This window comes from Capsicum annuum, chromosome 4, assembly GCF_002878395.1.
Source record: "Capsicum annuum cultivar UCD-10X-F1 chromosome 4, UCD10Xv1.1, whole genome shotgun sequence".
Lineage (NCBI taxonomy): Eukaryota > Viridiplantae > Streptophyta > Magnoliopsida > Solanales > Solanaceae > Capsicum > Capsicum annuum.
In genome coordinates this window covers 211088875-211108114 of record NC_061114.1, presented here as the reverse complement: position 1 = coordinate 211108114, position 19240 = coordinate 211088875, and the positions used below count along the sequence as shown (strand labels likewise).

The window sequence follows — 19240 nt, the reverse complement described above, 5'->3', positions numbered from 1 at the left end:
ATTATGACATGAAATCCTCAGAATAATCGAATTTATTATTTATTTTTAAATCAGAACAACTCTACTCTAAAAGATAATGACACTACATCTACTAAGAAATAATTAATTGATCTCATCGACAGAACTAGAATATACTTCCTCTATCACAATTTATATTTTGTAACAATTTAATTTTAAAATAGTATATAATATTTTACTCTTAATAAAAATAATAATTTATTTTATACCACATGTTTAAAAAGTGTTTCTTTATATCTTAAATTTCATGTCAGACCAAAGTAACTCATATAAATTGAAACAAGAAGAATAATTAATTAAAGATCAACCGCTCGTATTGATTTTAACTTTCTTTCCATATTTGAATCTCTAAATGAGAAAGAAATGCATATAAGTATATATTTCTACAATTGAGATTTGAAAAAATGAAATATATATAGAAAATGCAGACATTACTCCTATATACATAAAGAGGTTGTTTTCGATATATCTTAAAGAATATAAATATGGAAAACAGGATTATTTGTCCATCCAAATGATACAACGAAGAGTTTTGCCTGCTTGAAGTAAATCAAATGCTTTGTTAATATCTTCAAAGTTAACTTCATGTGTTATGAATCCCTCCAAGTTCAGCTCCTGTCCAAAATCCCAAAAAACAAAGCATCAGCTACTTATAATTTGGCATAGGAATAATAACACTTTTTGTCCCACGCTTATTAGTAACTTCAAATTTTGGTTTTTTAATTAGTTAAAATATGTAATTTTGATCCTTTTATATAAAAATGTTATATTTAATCATTTTTAGAATTAAATTACCATCAAATATAAAAGAACAATACAACTTAAGCATATCACATGAGTAATTAATTTAGTGGAACAATTAATAATTAAAGTAAATTTGTGACCATTCACAAATAACTAACGAAGGGATAAAAAGCATAATTTAATTATTAAAAGGTAAGGTGTGTTCTTAATAAGATATTACAAGGATTATAATTAAGATTTATCAATCACCGACTTTTTTTTTTTTTCCAAAAAAGTACGCAACTAATTGATGTTTCCTTTTTTCAAATTTTGGACTATTTTTCAAAAACTAAGGGCCCGTTTGGCCATGAAATTTTTTCCTTTTTTTCCAGAAAATTTTTCCGGAGTTGGAAATTGTGGTGTTTGGTCATGAAAATTCGAAAAATAATTTCACAATTTTCCAACTCCAATCCCAATTTTTATTATTATTACATATAACCCCAATCTTTTAAATTTTTACATTAAACTCTCCTTATAATAACATTATTTTTTCAATATTACGTATATAGCAGTTTTAAAGAATAAGATAATTATAAATTCAAACTTAATGTTATCCTATTTAATATATATCTCTTTTTCTCTCTCATCATTATTTTCATCCCTTATTTAATTTTCTCTCTTATTTAAGTCATTATTTTACTACTTATTTATATTTATACCCATAAATATATAAAGTATTATATTTATATTTATAATAGAAATATACAAAGTATGTTATATATAAAGTTTATACCATGTATATACCATATACGCACATATATAAATATACAAAGTATTAAGAAACATACTAAGCATATTTATAATATAAATATACAAAGTATGTTATGTATGAAGTTTATACCATGTATATACCAAAATATAAAAATACAAAGTATAAAGAAATATACTAAGCATATTTATATATTTATGGTATATGATATAATATACCATAAATATGCAAAGCATGTTTTACATAGAAATAATTTATTCACACACAGTAAAATCTTTTATGTATAGGAAAATTAAAGAAATAAATTAGCGGCACCCTAAAATTTGATAACAACTCATCATTTCCTATTTTTTAGGAACGGAAAATGAAGTAAATAAATTAAATAAATTCCTAAAAAAATAAATTTGTTTGAAAGATAATATTTGTTACCTAAAAAACAGGAAGCAGTGATCTGTTAATATAACATCCATATTTAAAATTTTCAAATATGAGAAAATGGCTATTAATGTAAATATTATATATGTCATAATTGAAATTCATTAAATATGACCATGTATATGTAATTATTTTTATAATAGTAGCTAATTGTGTTTTTTTTTCCATTAGTAGGTAAATTTTAGTTAGGTGATTTTGATAGTTTGTAAAAGTTAGGGCATAAAATCATATTTAAAAAAGTTTTTTCAAAAGTCAAATTTTTTTTTTCAAAAAAGACATGGCCAAATACAACTCCAACTCCAACTTCAACTTCAACTTCAACTCCGAAAAATTTTAATTTTCATGGCTAAACGACTACTAAGAGTAAGGAAAATAGGAGAGGGAATTATAAGGTAAGGAATCGAATTAACCTTTACCAGTAAAGTGAAAATTCAGATAGTCAACTATGTGAGCAATCAAAATTCCTCAATTATATATGGTGGGTTTATTGGACCTTTTCAGTACTATATGATATTCACACAATGATTATAAAAGGTAATAAAATAACAAGCACAGGGAAATCAATCTTACATTATTCAAATATTGAGCAGCAAAGATGGGAATGTCAACTTTAGCTTTGACACCACCAAACATGGAACCCATGATGGTTTTCCCAGCAGCCAACTCATAAGGATTAATGCTTAACGGTGTGCCATGCATCTCTATTCCAAGTATTACCGTCTTTCCTGTGCCCTACCATTATATATCAACACTCAACATGTTTAGGAAATATATAAAAGCTAACACAAATAAATAATTAATAACTTCATGTTCAGAACTTGTATATTACAACTTTGAAAATTGCATAAATTACAATTACGAATACCACAATAATATATTCAGGGTAATTTCAGTGACGGACCCAGAATTTAAAAATCATGGGTGCACGGAAGGCTCGAACACACGTATTGACGTCCAAAGCTTAAAGGATCTGCCTGAAAACTAAAGCACCCAACTATTTTCTTAGCTTATTGGGTGCTTTTCTAAATTTTATATCAGGTTTTATATATTTTTTAATATAATTATACCTAATTTGCGTCAAATTTATTGAGGGCTGAAGCACCAAAAGTTTGGGTATATGTTCACCCCTGGTGTAATCGCATAAAATTGGTCTAAGAAGGTATGTAGACCATACCCCTACCTCAGAAATAGATAAACTGCTTTTGATAGATCCTCAGTTGATAAATTACAATTTTGAATATTTTATTTATGTTTGTATAACATTGATCTGAAATAAACATGATTAGAGAGATTTAGATAACATAGCATAATAATAGCTATCATTCTAGTATTGAGATGACTCCCTTCAAAGCTTTATATGGTAGGCGTTGTCTCTCTCCAGTTGATTGATTTGAGGTTTGTGAGATCAGACCTCGAAGTACACATTATAAGAACGTTTAGAAATGGATTCAAAATTTTAAAGTTATGGTCCTAAATTCTACACCTTTTTAAGTTACTGAATTTCTAAGTTAATAATATGTAAATATGAGCAGAGATTTTAAGACAGATACATAAAGCTTCATTTGAATTAAAATTTCTCAATTTGATCGAATTCGTAAAAAGATTGAGAAGTAAAACCTTGCGAGAACTATTAAAAGCCTCTTGCATTAAGGAGGCCAATCCAATACACTCAAAGCAGTAGTCAGCTCCACCATCACTCATCTCTTTTATTATCTGTCATCACTACACTTAATTAATAATTTAATTAGGCAAATTAATAGGTAATTTTTCTTTGTCTTGCACAAGTTAAAGAGTGAGAAACAAGAAAATTAAACAAACCTGGCTAATCGATTTCTCACCACAGGTTGTAGGGTTAGTAAAATCTGTTAGTCCAAACTTCTTCCCTGGTAATCATACATTTAAAATCCATTTTTTTATAACAATTAATATCCATTTTTGATTGAGAAATGATTAAGAAATTAATACCTTCCAATTTCAGATTTTTTTGGATTTAAATCGACACCTATTATTTTTGAAGCTCCACGTAACTTAGCTCCTTGTGCGACCTGTTAAGCCGTTATTACAAGAATAATTAGAATTTACTTCAAAATAAAAGAAGTTACATGAAATGTTACTCCCCTTATTCCTTTTTTTTTTTTTTTTTTAGAGTCAAACAATATAAACTTTCAACAATATTTTAAAATGTATCTTTTAATCAAATTAAAAAAATCTATAATTTATAATACTTTTTGTGTAGTTTTTAAATATCTATATTTTAATTTTTGAAAAATTAAATTAATTAAATTTAATTTAACTCAAAAATTTAATTAAATTCACAAAAAAACGAATAGAATAATTAAAAAGGAAGAAAGGGAATATAATAAGGTGAACATGCAGCTTTCATGTGCTACATGTTTTATTCGGGTCCCTAATGCTGTGGATTGAGTGGACATATAAAAGCATTATATTCCTTATTTGGAAAATACGAGTAATGCATTAGGGATAGTTTGGTTGGAAAATAAGGTAGCTCGAAATTATTAATTTTGAAATTAGTTATCCCATCTTCAAGGAGGAATAAGAAAAAGTTATAATTTCGTGATAATTAATTTCGGAATAAATTATTTCATGTATTTTATCCTAATCAAACATGAAATAAGTTTCTTTTCTAAATTAATCCCAAAATTAATTATATTATTCTTATCTCACCTCTTGAGCATTTTCAATTTAGCTATTAATTTAAAATAATTAACAATCATCACATATCAATATGTTTAGATGATTTCTTTTACAATATGTTTTTCTTTTACAAAATGATTAGTCATGAATAGAGAGGTGAATATTATCCAATATCAGAATATCCGACCTATTAAGACTTGATTCTAGATCTAAATGATTAAGACCTATTCAGACATATTAAGAGTTAAAATCTTAATAAAAAACAAATGTGCTTAATGGTCTGAACCATTTAAATTCAGACCTCCATTAAGTGCAAACATATGAGGCCTAAGAGTAACATGACGTTGTTAAAGTTGGTTTCTTTAAACTGTTCAGATGAAACTGCCCAGCCTTCTTTAATTTCTTTAGTTTACAGCCCAGTCAAATGCCACTATGAAAATTAGGTTTGAAAAAAAATATTTTTATAAAAAAATCATCAATTTTAAATATTCAGTCTCATGAGAAAGAGAGCTTCAAAATCGAAATAAAAAATCGAAATAACCAAATCAAATTTGTAAAAATCGAACCGAACCAAATTTATTTTGGTTTGGTTACGATTGTCATTTTTGTCAATCCAAAAATTTAAAAATCAAACTGATATTTAAATATCAAACCAAATTAACCGAATGCCCAGTGCTAACTGTGTTTCAAGGGTTCGCATGAAATAATACTTACTACTAATATAGGCTTTATTTACTGTATAGGTTAGTAAACATTTTTGCATGAGAGAGTTATTCATATGAAAGTAAATTTAGCAATAACGTCAAGACTTTGTTTCAATTTTGTTTTTCGAAATTAATAAATAAACCGACCCCCCACCTTTGAATGGAGGGAGATACTAGGCCTAGGCCCTCCTTAAATGTTTATTAAACGTTTAATTAAAATTTTTGAATAAAATTTAAAAAGGAATTTATTATTTACTCATTAATTGAGGTGCAGGTAAATTGGTTCAAACATCACGATTATTAAAGAAAAAACAACAACATAAACAAAGAAAAGTCTTTTTGGTCATAAAATTTTGGTTCAAATTTTACCACAATAGAAAATACACATTTTCACACTATAAACTAGTTTTATTTTGAATATTTTTATCCTTTTATCTTGAAAGTTGAATATATTTTTTATCCATTTCCAATACATTGATTATGTTAATGAGATTAATTATGATTAACTCAACTATGGAAAAGTGTTTGTTTCATGATTTATATTCATTGTTAATTGGGCAAATACGTTTTCAATAATCCTTTTTCTTCGGTAAATATATTTGTTTAAGTATTATTCATATTTAATATGTGTATTTCTGAAAAATATATTAGCTAGAAATCTCTAATTTTAATTAGTATGATTTTACACCTTTTCAGGTTAAGAGAAAAATAATTAGGTAGAGATATCAATATTTCAGTGTAATCTTAGTCAATGTTTATTCTTTCATAGTAAGAATTTTATTTGTGACAGTAAAAAACAACCAGTACTTTAATTCACATTTTTTAAGTTTGAACATAACACCCTTGACTCTAACTACGACTATTCAAAATCAAATCGAAACCAATAATCTTTAATGATAATTTGATTATTGGATTAATGGTTTGACTTATTGGATTACCAGATGTAAAGTATGACAAGTTGTTGTTACTGTAATATTTTATAAATTATGCTTGAAAATTATTTAAATATACACGTTAATTTTATTTAAGCGTAATAATTTAAAAAATAATTAATTAGAGATCATTTTAGTAACGAATATAAGTAATAATTCACGATTTAACAAATCGGCGTAATATAGAGGCGAATGAATTGTATAACACTTATTGGTTCAACATATGTGAACTATATGCATGATTTCTATAAGTGTCGATGTTTACCAAATCTAAAGTGTGGTGAATTATCGTTATTGCAATATCTTACTAATTATGAATGAGAATTATTTAAATATATATTTTAATTTTATATAAATATAATACTTAAAAATAAATAATTAAAGGTCGTTTTAGAAACAAATATAAGTAATGATTCACAATTTATCAAATCGATGTAACATATGAGCAAAAGACTTGTACCATCAATATTTATGTCTCACTCTCTTTAATTAGACATATATGAACTATATGCATGATTTTTATATATGCCGAGATTTACCAGATCTAAAATTTGTTGAGTTGTCATTATTGAAATATTTCACAAATTATGTGTAAAAATATTCAAATATATAGTTTGATTTTTATTGAACATAATAATTAAAAATAATTAATTAAAAGTCATTTTAGTAATAAATATAAGAAATGATTCACAATTTATCAAATCAGCATAGCATAAAGGGAAAGACAATCAACACTTCTGTCTCACTCTTTTTGGTTCAACATATATGAACTATATGCATAATTATAGAATGTGTCGACATTTATCAGTTCTAGAGTGTGTTGAGCTGTCGTTATTGAAATGTTTCACAAATTATGTTTAAAAATTATTTAAATATATAATTTACATTTATTTAACTATAACAATTAAAAATAATTAATTGGTGGTTACTATATATATATATATATATATATATATACATACAACAACAACAACAAACCCAGTGTATTCCCACATAGTGAGGTCTGGGGAGGGTAATATGTACGCACTTCATACCATTATTCCTGGGGAAGTAGCAGGGCTGTTTCCGATAGACCCCGGCTCAAGACTTATATATATATATATATATATATATATAAAAGTAGCTATCCGCAATTTATCAAATTGGCGTTACATAAAGGCGAAAGACTTGTACAGTCAACACTTATATCTCACTCTTTTTAGTTCGACATATATGAAGTATGAACTATGTGATTTCTATAATATGTCAACATTTACAATGTCTAAAGTATTTGAGTTGTCATTATTAAAATATTTCACAAATTATGGTAGAAATTATTTAAATATGTAATTTTTATTTAAATATAATAATTAAAAAATAATTAATTATAGATTAATTTGATAATATATAAGTAACTATCCGCAATTTATCATATCGGCGTAACATAAAGGCGAAAGACTTGTGCGATCAACACTTATGTCTCATTCTTTTTGATTTAACATATATGAGTAATCAATTTTTATTTTTATTTTCATAATTTTAAAAAATAATTAAGGTAAGTGAAAATTGTAGGATTACATTGGGTACATTATTGTAGGTAAAAATTGAAAGAATTAAAAAATTAAATATTTAAACTAAAGTTTATTTTGGTCAAAATTTATCGATGATCATCTAACATTGAGTTTGTTACACAAAAAATTACTTTCATTCCTTTTTTTGTTACGTAAAATCACATAATTTTAATAATTATACAAAAATATTTTGCTATTTTATCATATAAAAGTATTCCATCTTTAAAATTTATCACACACAATTTATTTTATAACTTTTGCAAAATTTACCACAAAATGAGTATATCAGGATAGAACAATAGTTAAATTATATTTTGTAAAATTTTATTGATACTACGTTAAAAATAGAAAAATAAATTTATCCTAATAAATTTATACTACGATAAATTTCTAAAATATATTAATTTATCTATAAATTTTATCCTAATAAATTTAGTATTTGAAAATCAATTTATAATAAACGGCTTATACTATATAAACGGCTTAAACGGCTAATTGTGTAACTTTGAAAATTATTAATATCATGCATTATTATTATTTTTTGTATAATAATAATAGCCGTTTATTATACTATATATTTAAATATAATTTAAATAATATTTTCTTAATACATAATATATGTACCATAAATTCATTAATCATTCTTGTATAAATCAATTTTAGTTGTTCAATGAATTTGGGGAATAAAAAAAAGTTATTGCATTGATTAAGAAAATTTGGAGGGAATTTATTTAAGAAAAAACTCACAAGGTTATTTAAGTCTTTTCACAATTGTGGTCAAATTGTGACAAAAAAATTATGGCCATTTAACACTATCCCAAATTAATTATTCTTATCTCACCTCTTCATCTTCAGCATTTTCAATTTAGCTATTAATTTAAAATAATTAACAATCATCACATATCAATATGTTTAGATGATTTCATTTACAAAATGATTAGTCATGTTTTTCACACTAATCTCCTTTTCATAAATGATTAGTCATGTTTTTCACACTAATCTCCTTTTCATAAATGATTAGTCATGTTTTTCCCATTACTGTCCTTTTCATCTTTCCTTTCCCCTATTGCTCCCCTCTCCCCTAATAATATACACTCTCCTTTCCATTTTATCCGTCTCAAATTAGGATGACACAGCTATTAAAAAATAATGATTGATAATGTAACTTTATCATTTTGCCCCTCTTAATTATTTCTTGTTATTAGTTTCAATATTGATGGATGACTAATATCAAAGCACCATTTATATTCTTAATGATACTCCTCTTTACAACATTTTTCAAGAATGCTAATAACAAGGACTAATCAATTACACTAAGGGTATAATGGGAACACAAAATTTGTTTTGTCTTGATAACTAAAAAAGAACAAGTAAAATGACACATCAAATTAAAAAATTTGGAACGAATAGAATAGGACGGGAGTAGTACTTAAGTCTTAAAACTGTTAAACAAACCACTGCACCAAATTTATCATATTTGTCGTTATATTGTCCGTAGGTATATATGGAAATACACTGGGTTTGTTGTTATTGTACATCATGATTCTTTTTATCATTAATTGCAAATTTATCATTAAATAAAATTAGCAATAAATCTTACTTCCTCCGTTTCATTTTAGTTGACCCTCTTTTTTAAAATATTTGTTTCAATTTAGTTGTCCCTTTGATGAAATCAAGAGAATTTTATTACGTTCTTCCAATACTACCCTTAACATTGAATGACTAAACGAAGTGTATTTACTCAAATATATATTTTCAAAGCATAATTAATAAGGCCAATTTGATAAAATAAATCTCCTAATTAATATTTTCTTAATGGGCGTGCCAAGTCCATAGGGGTCAGCTAATATGAAACGGAGGGAGTATTGTTTAGCCATAAAAATTACCCTTGGCAATTTTTTTTTGGTTAGTGGTATAAAATGTATGTAGAAAAAGCATAGTTATTTGGTGAATTTTGTTCTAATAAATAAGATTGAGTTTGCGCAAGGCTTGCCCAATGCGGTTTACATTTTCTGTGTGGTTTGCAAGCTATTACACGGTGGGGATTTATTCTGTGTGTACAAAGTGCTCACCCTAAGGGCAAAGACGGTAACAGAGATTGTAGGAGCAGTGGGTTATCTTGGTGTTAAAAAAAAATGAGTTACCGCTAGTCCCACGGCTCCAAGACCAAATATTGCCACAGTTGAACCTTCTTCAACTTCTGCAACATTCCATGCAGCTCCCAATCCTGCTAATAAAATGGTGTTATCATGATATTGATGAGGATATATATACTTCATACATTGTTATAAGTGTTTCTTTAAATGACAAATGCGTTTGAACTACAATATATAAGGCCTTGAACTACGCCAATAAAGTGTGACCTAAACTATATAAAAAATGTGACATTTGATCAAAAGTCAAATTTCGAGATAAATTATGGCTCTTTATTAAGGATGACCACGATAAGGATAACTTTTGCTATATATGAGGAACACTTTTCAGGAATTAGCTAAACAAAGATAATTTTTGCCCCAAGACACCAATTTGAGCAAAGGGTCATGCGAAAACAGCCTCCTTACTTCATTGAGGTAGTGGTATGAACTTCGTATACGTTACCCTCCTCAGACCCACTTTGTGGGAATATATTATATTGGATATGTTGTTGCAAGACACCACTCTTGTATATGTTAAGATACACAATAAGCGATTGACGTTTTTGACCAGATAGTTATTGGATCGAATGAAAAAGGATAGTCAGTGCATTAAGTTATGCTATACGCGTTATCCTGCATTATGCAACAGGCTATCTCTACAACTCGGTCACATGGTAATAACTTTACCGGTTACGTGAAAGCTTTCCTTCCAGATACTTATTGAATAGAATGAAAGGGAAAAAAAATACATATAGAAACAAATGAATTGAAACAAACCTGTAGAAACTCCACAAGAAAGTAAAGAAGCCTTATCAATGGGAAAATCAGGACTCATCTTCACAACATGTGTGACATCCACAACTGTATACTCAGAAAAGCTGGATACTGACAACGTATGGTGCAATTTTTCTCCATTTTTCTCCTTGAACCTGCTGCTTCCATCCCTTGGCATTCCACAGAAAAAAACCTCTGGGAATTTTGAACAAATATTCCCCTTTGGGCACTTGCAGTCTCGACATTCTCCACAATTCGTTTGAAATACTGGTATCACTATGTCACCTTCTTTCACTTCCTCCACATTTTCCCCTACACTCTCCACCACACTAAACCAAAACAACAAGAAATTTAACTCATATGCATGAACAATTGAATTACAATATATAGGATATGGAACTAAAATCGAACAAGTTAACCCGAAGAAAATCAGAAGACGAGAAGATAGGACTAAAAATCAATATGTATAAAAGTATTTCTCCATCGAGACCTCTATTTATCAACCTGAATCCCTAACATAGCCAGGGCGGATCTAGCATTGGGGGTGGAGATTCCCGGAAATCCCAATCATTTTTGTATACCTTGTAATTATATTAAAAATCTATTAAATATATAAGAATAATAAGTGAGACCCTAGTTTGAATTGCCTTGGAACTACCATTTTTAACTTCTTTTGATATATTACTTATTTTATTGGGAATCCACAAACTTAAAATCTTAGATTCACCTCTAAGCCACATAATTTGATACGTATTAGACTTATTTGCTATACTGGTCCACACCCATTCATAATACTGTAGTTACTTATTTCTAAGAAGATTTTATCTACAAAATAAAGTCCAACGAGATACTCAAATTGCTCTCACAAACGCGGAAAATGTGAAATCATCTTTCTTTCCAACCGTCATATGGTGCTCCTTAATTGGAAATTTTTTGAAGAGGAGTAATATATATATATATATATATATATATATATATATATATATATATGAGAAAAAATGAACTAAAAAAGAAAGTGTAAAAGGCTCAAAGCAAAAGCAATTCTTAAGAGAGAAAATTAAGCTAGTTACCCAGCTGCTTCATGACCAAGAATTCTGGGGAAAGCGGAAGCTGGTCCCTAGAGGAAATTAATTAACATTAAATTACGAAGAACACAGAAATTAATTACTTTTTTTTAGTTAACTTACAGCTGATAATTTCCAGAAAAAAACATCAGAATGACAGAGGGAAGTGCAAATAATCTTGATTCGAACTTCCCAAGAGCATTGGAGGGGCAACCTCAATTTCTTCAATAATCAGAGGTTCCCCTGCTTTTCTGCACACTGCAGCTGTTTAATTGAACAACAGACAATTAAGATTAATCATATGTAATAATAGATAGATCAATTAAAAAACAAAAACATTGTATAGTAATTAATATGAGAAATAGAAAACCTTGGCATCTAATGGGTTTTCCTGCTGTTTGTGATGCAGAATTGGACCCCATGATTGAATAGTAGTGTTATTCTCCTAATCCAACTTCTTCATTAAATAAGTTACCACTAGTTGCTTATCGAGAAGTGCATGTCGTTGTTAACCACTAGTCACCTATTAGATATTCCCTTCACCCCTAAATACTATTCACATATATAATTTGTATATGCCTTTTAAGAAAAAAATTAACAGGTCGATTTAACTAACTTATTCTTATTTGTTATTTTTCTTTTTAACGGAGGCAGGCGGGTTCAAAGCTTGAAAGTTGTGGATTTCCAATAAAGTTAAACAGGTCATCCACATGAGCAGCACTTCTATAGATCTCTTTAGCACTACTGAGCCAACCGATAACTTTATTGATGAATTTTTAACTTAGTTAAAAGTTGGTCAACATGGCTTTTAAGTCATTTTTTAGAGTATTTGGTAATTTTAAAATTAGCTTAAAAAAAGCCAAAACCTACAAGTAACTCATTTTCTACTTTTTTTTTTTTTTGGCTTATACGCTATTATAAGTTGATCAATAAAAAGATATTTTTATCCCTTATAATTCTCCCTTATTTCAAGATTACCCTCGTGTAGCCCTAAAACACACTACTATAATATTTGTAGATTATCAACTGAGGATGACTACAATAAGTTCCTTTACACAAACAAAAATTTATAGAAAACACAAACTATTAGAAAATTACAGAAAACACAAACTAGTAACATAATCACACTACTATTAAACATATTTGAGAATTTTAGGGAGAGATCAGGTCGAGATTCTGAGGCCTGGTACTCAAAAACTCTCAGTGTTTGCTGCTGCCTTTATCGTCTGAATTATTGAAATGAATAAAGTGTTTCTTACCTTTAACGTAAAACTCCACACACGTAGATTTAAATTTGGACAATTATTATTATACAGTATATGAATTTCTTTAAGAAAAAAAATAATTTACCAACCAAGATATGTGGAGAATATTCACTGAAAATATACAATTTCATGAATGATTAATGAATGATCCATCTATATTTTTACAATGCAACATTCGTATTCGACAATGTTTTAATAGTGATATAGTCATTACTCAATCAACGAGTAACATATATATTTTCCAATCAAGAGTCATTTTATCAATCAAATTGTATCATTTGTGGCCAACTATTTATCTATTAATGTAATTATAATGATTAGTAACATATATATTTTGCTTGATGATTTAAACTTTTTTAACCAAAATTTTTTTTTTTAGCGCATAAATTTGTAGTCATTCATGAAAATATTATATACATATATATATAGAGAGAGTAGTTTAAATTGAAATTGAATTAAATATATATTAATTTTAATTTGAATCATTTTAGAAATAAAAATTAATAATAATTAACTCTATATATTTGTAACAGTTTTAAGGGTATTTCTGACATTTTGACAAAAAGAAAGTTCTTAACAATACTTGTTTACCAAACACATCAACAATTTTTTTTTAGTTTCAGCACTTTTATCCAAACACGTAATTGCTTATTTTTAAAATAAGTTTCAGCACTCTCAAAAACACTTTTAAAGAAGCTTTTAAAAGCTATTTTTTTTTCAGCTTATCCAAACTGGCTTATATAATAGATTTACATGATTTGTTAATGTGTGATGCAGAATTGAACTACATGATTGAGTAGTCGTAGGGCTGCATATCGGTCGGTTCGGTTCGGTTTTAAAAATTATCGGTTTTACTTATTCATTATCGGTTTGTATACATGCAAAACCGTTAAAGAACCGTTAAGATATCGGTTTATCGGTTATCGGTTTATTGGTTTTTCATTGTTATCGGTTCGGTTATCAGGTTAACCATTAACATTAAATCAGTGCACAAAACATACTGCAAATTCCAAAAACCAGTGCAAATCCATGAAAATAGAAAATCAATGCAAATCACTGCAAATAGAAAATCAGTGTACAAACCAGAAACTGCAAATCAGTGTACATACATACTGCAAATTTCAAAAACCAGTGCAAATCCATGAAAACAGAAAATCATTGCAAACAGAAAAACAGTGTACAAAACAGAAACTGCAAATCAATATACATACATACTGCAAATTTCAAAAACCAGTGCGAATCACTGAAAATAAAAAATCTGTGCAAATCACTGACAACAGAAAATCAACTAAAGTACATATAACAAAAATCCATCTATTTTTCACTTCAACTGACAATCATATATAGTTCAACAATAATCCTAATATCCATAAAACAAAAAATTTTCGGAATATTAAACTTCATCGGAATCTTGGTGGTTTTAAGGAGTATTCTATAGTCATATGCAGGAATTGAAGATGAAGCAGATTAGCAGAAAACACCTAAGAATGAAATCGAGCAAAAATAAAAATTCTTACTTGTTGAGTGTTGACCACTTGACTATTGAGAGAGACTGAGAAAGGCTGAGGCGGTCTTTGACCCGATGAGCGTGAGTGAGGTAGACTACAGACAGATCGCAATTCTCAGATATGAAAATTGAAACAATTTGCAGCGTGAGTGTCTGACTGAGGTAGACCAGAGCAAGAATTCGCAAAAAAGACTTCTAACAGTTTACCTAAGTAGTAATATAGCAGCTTGTTATATGCACTATGCAGATGGGACTCAGTGAATATCTTAGGGCGATCTAATTTCGCCCTTGAATGACGTTCCAGTAACAGTAAACATTCCACGAGTGTAATACGTTGACGGTTGAGCCACCTTTTGCTTCAAAGAAGAAAACCAAAAAAGTTGAGGAGAAGATGGTATTGATGGGAAGGCGGAACTTCTAAGAAGATGAAATATTGAAATGAAATGAAAGTATGAAACCCTAACTACTCCCGTCTCCCTAGGTCTCTAAGTAGTAACTAGTAAGTAGTAAGTAGGTTTGGGGCCGTTTGGGAAATGGGAATTGGGCCTTTAGAGTTGTTTTGGGCCAGTTTTGGTGAATTAGCCATAGGCACCTATAATGGATATACTGTCACTGTGCATTCCTTATCGAGCTATCGGGTGGCCCGATAAGAAAATAAGCAAACCCGAGTCCCAAACCGATAACCCGTTAGTTGGAAATGTTAAACCGATAACCGATCTGATAGTGAAAAAATCCGAACCGTTAACCCGATAAAGTAATTATCGGTTTGTGTTAATGGTTTGAACCAAAATTTGCACAGCCCTAAGTAGTCGTGTTATTCTCCTAATCAAGGAAGTTCATTAACTAACTTATTATCAAGAAGTGCATGTCCTTGCTACCGAAAATTATGAAAAAAATTATGAAGAAAAAGTCGGTGTCCTAGCAGATATTCCCTCCATTCCTAAATATTATTCATATTTTGAGTTTGCCTGTTCCTTGAGAAAAAAAAAAAGAAGAGGCTAACTTAATTAAATTATTCTTCTTTTTAACAAAGGCGAAATCAAGATTTAAAATTTGTGAGTTTTCAATAAAATTGAATTAGGGTATCCGTGTGGACAACACTTCTAGAGATCTCTTTAGAATCACTGAGCCAACCAATAACTTTGTTAATGATTCCTAACTTTAACATTCTTATATCACTACTAAAAAAATCGGTAAAACCGATCACCAAAAACCGACCACACGTGGTCGGTGTGTGGTCGGTTTTTCAAAAAAAAAAAATTAATCTTTTTTTAAAAAACCAATCACAAGTGGTTGGTTTTATATTTTAAAAGATCAAAATAATTATTACAATAATTTTAATAATTATAATTATTTATTTAACAAACAAAAATAATTAAAAAAAAAAAAGAATAAAATCGATCACTTGTGAACGTGTTCTATTATAAGGTAATATACTTGTGGATGTGATATATATAGTACGCATTCAAAAGTTCGTATATATATATAAATAGTACTCATTCAAGAGTTCATATATAAGTATCTCTCTCTCTATATATATATGATGTAGTGATCGATTGATGAGCGATGTAGTCAAAGACTATTAGAATCTATCCAAACATATTGAATACTTGATTTGAAACGACAGAAGTAATAATATATACTGTACGTTGACGTTATATTAATGTAAGCTAATCAAATTAATCGATAACTCTAATCAAATTAATCGATAACTCATCAAAGTATGTATATGAAATATGTCGTATTATATTATTGGATCATATACTCGTGTATGTATGTGATATATATAATACGTATTTAGAACTTGATATAGTTGATGGCGTGTATATGTGTGTGTGTGTATAGGTATATACATATTATATAGTGAAGGTATATTAATGACATAAGATAATCAAACAATAATTCATCTGGTTATATGTGAAATACGTTGTATATTATTAATTTATCTGATCAACTTTGACCGCTAGATACTCCTTTTAGGTTGTTGTTTTGTAAAAATTATTAACTTCAACTATTAATATTTTTGACACATTATTCTTGTATCAAAAAGATATTGACGTGTCACATTCGTGATTTAAAAAACATACAAAATATTTTTACAAAACATACAAAAGAATCTTCAAGTTTGAATAGGTTTTCGAGAAGGTCTGCGTACATTGTACTCTCCATGTTGACACCTAATTTTGACCCCCCGATTCTACATTTAGGCTGTTATTTTAACAAAATTATTAATTTTTTAAATATTAGTATTTTTGAACATTTTTCTTGCATCAAACAGATTTCTAACGTGTCACATTCATAATGCATAAATTATTTTTATCTTTTAGCTTCATTTTTTAAATCAAATACGACATCTTACATGATTTTATTAATTAAATTACCTTTTCACGTAATTGTGTACACTCACATTATTTTTTTTTACATTGCCTAGTTTTTCATGATTTAGTACTATTTATTTATTATTATTATTATTCGTTATTTATTATTATTATTATTTATTATTTTTTATTATTATCCTTATTATATTATCTCTATTGTTATTTCAATGACAACCAATTAGAATTACTTTGCCCAATTTATTCACTTTTATTCAATTTCTTACAGTCTTAGCCTATTTTATTCAATCTATTGCATATTCAACCAATTGACATTCAGTCATGTCAATTTTAACCTAATCACTTGGTCTATTACAATTATAGTCAAAATTGGGACTCAATTCCAAAATTTTTATTCAATTTTTAATCAAAATCTCAGCCTTTAAATCACAGCCGTTGATCAAAGATGAACCAACGACTGAGATCGAAAGGAGCATTCATTCCTTTTAAAAAACCAAATAAACCAAAACCCTAATCCTAAATTCATTTCATAAGCCTCCACCACCACTCTCTCTACCTCCTCCTCTCTCTCTCAAAACCTCTCCCGCCGCCAGCTCTCTCCGATCCCCCTCCCCATCGCCGCTCTGCCACCCCGTGGCCGCTCTGCCACCAATGACGGCAGCAACACTGCCTCCCTCCATTCGCTCCTCCGGTGGAACCAGCTGCCGCCGTCAACGCCTAACACTGGCGTCGTCCCCCTCGCCTCCTCCTTCTCCCTGTTCACCATCCCTCCTCCGGCGCCGTCCTCTCCAACGAAACCAGCGAACCAGCGCCATCCTCCACCGCCGAAACAGCCATTGCTTCGCCATAAAACGATGGGTTCTGAAGAACCCATCCTAGGTTTGATTTCATATTTTATTTTTTCTCTCCTAACGTGACAGATTTATGTGATTAGAAGTTAATTTGATTAAGTATGTTGATAAAATCTTGTGTGCTTTAGTTTGATTAATTATCTATGCTGTTATGCATGAGGATTCTCCAATTTTATTGTATTATTGGGAATTTCTTTTTATTTTTTTGAAATTGTTATATGTGCGTATGTTTTGACGTAGTTCATATCGAAAAATTAAACTAGTAAGGTATTTGACTGTGTCTGCTCCTTACCGACAGTACTAGAAAGGAGAATAAAATTCTAACTAGAAAGGAGGTGTAGGTATGAAGTCTGGGACTAATTAAAAACCACACACATGATTATGAATAGTTATAAATTGATTTTTTTGGTGTTATTAGTTGATTTTAGTTAATTGGTTCCTGGACCACCAGTTTAGGGCACAAAGCAACACACAACTTTTATTATTTTTCTACCACTTGCCTAATCGTTCAAATTACCTTTTTTGACTGACAAGGATTATACAAAATTGTAGCCATGTGTTATGTTATTATAATTTTATTTTAAATTCTATATATTGTTACTTTAAAAAAGAAAAAAAAAAGACTATCAAGTCATTCACGGAATATTTATGGGTAAAATTCTTTAAAATGCTAAATTTCTAGTTTTGAAAATAAGACAGGTTCTAAGTTGATTGAAACAGAGATATGATTGGGGATTTAGAAAAGCTTGAGCAAGAACAATTCCATCTAGGGGATCTGATTGGAATTATTCTGAAATAACTATTTAAAAATAGTTAGTGTAGTGACTTGAAATGTGTACTAGTGACTTGAAAATGGTTAAGTATAGTAACTTGAAAATGTGAATTAGTTAATTGAAAATATGTAAGTGTAGTGACTTCAAATGCTAGTACATGACTTGAAAATGGTTAAGTGTAGGGACTTTAAAGGGAATTTTTTTGTTTTAAGGTACTTGAATGTGGACTTGTATTTTGAATTTAGTTAAGTGTGGTCACTTGAGAAGTGAATAAGTACTTGAAAATATTTAAGTTTAGGTTGTTGAAATGTGAACTTGTGTTTTGAATTTAGTTAAGTGTGGTCACTTGTGAAGTGAGTTGGTGACTTGAAAATGCATAAGTGTAAGTACTTGAAACGTGGACTTGTGTTTTGAATTTAGTTAAGTTTGGTCATTTGTGAAGTGAATTAGTCACTTGGAATGTTTAGATGTAGTTACTTGAATTATGAACTTGTGTTTTGAATATAGTTGAGTGTGGTCACTTGAGAAGTGAGTTAGTGACTTGAAAATGCACAAGTGTAGGTACTTGAAACGTAGACTTGTGTTTTCAATTTAGTTAAGTTTGGTCACTTGTGAAGTGAATTAGTCACTTGGAATGTTTAGATGTAGTTACTTGAATTATGAACTTGTGTTTTGAATATAGTTAAGTGTGGTCACTTGAGAAGTGAGTTAGTGACTTGAACATGTTTAAGTGTAGGTACTTGAAATGT

The 19240-nt window shown here is 28.9% G+C and overlaps 1 long non-coding RNA gene and 1 pseudogene across 1 annotated transcript in view; one reads left to right on the top strand and one right to left on the bottom strand.

The window, feature by feature from the left end:
* Positions 1–3420: 3420 nt before the first annotated feature.
* On the bottom strand, positions 3421–13294 carry LOC107869516 (annotated as a pseudogene).
* A 3987-nt stretch (positions 13295–17281) lies between these two features.
* The window catches only part of LOC124897712, a 2986-nt gene continuing 1027 nt past the window's right edge, over positions 17282–19240 (top strand). Inside the window, exon 1 of the long non-coding RNA XR_007054594.1 lies at positions 17282–17746. This is a non-coding gene — a long non-coding RNA (uncharacterized LOC124897712). The remainder of the gene's footprint in view (positions 17747–19240) is intronic.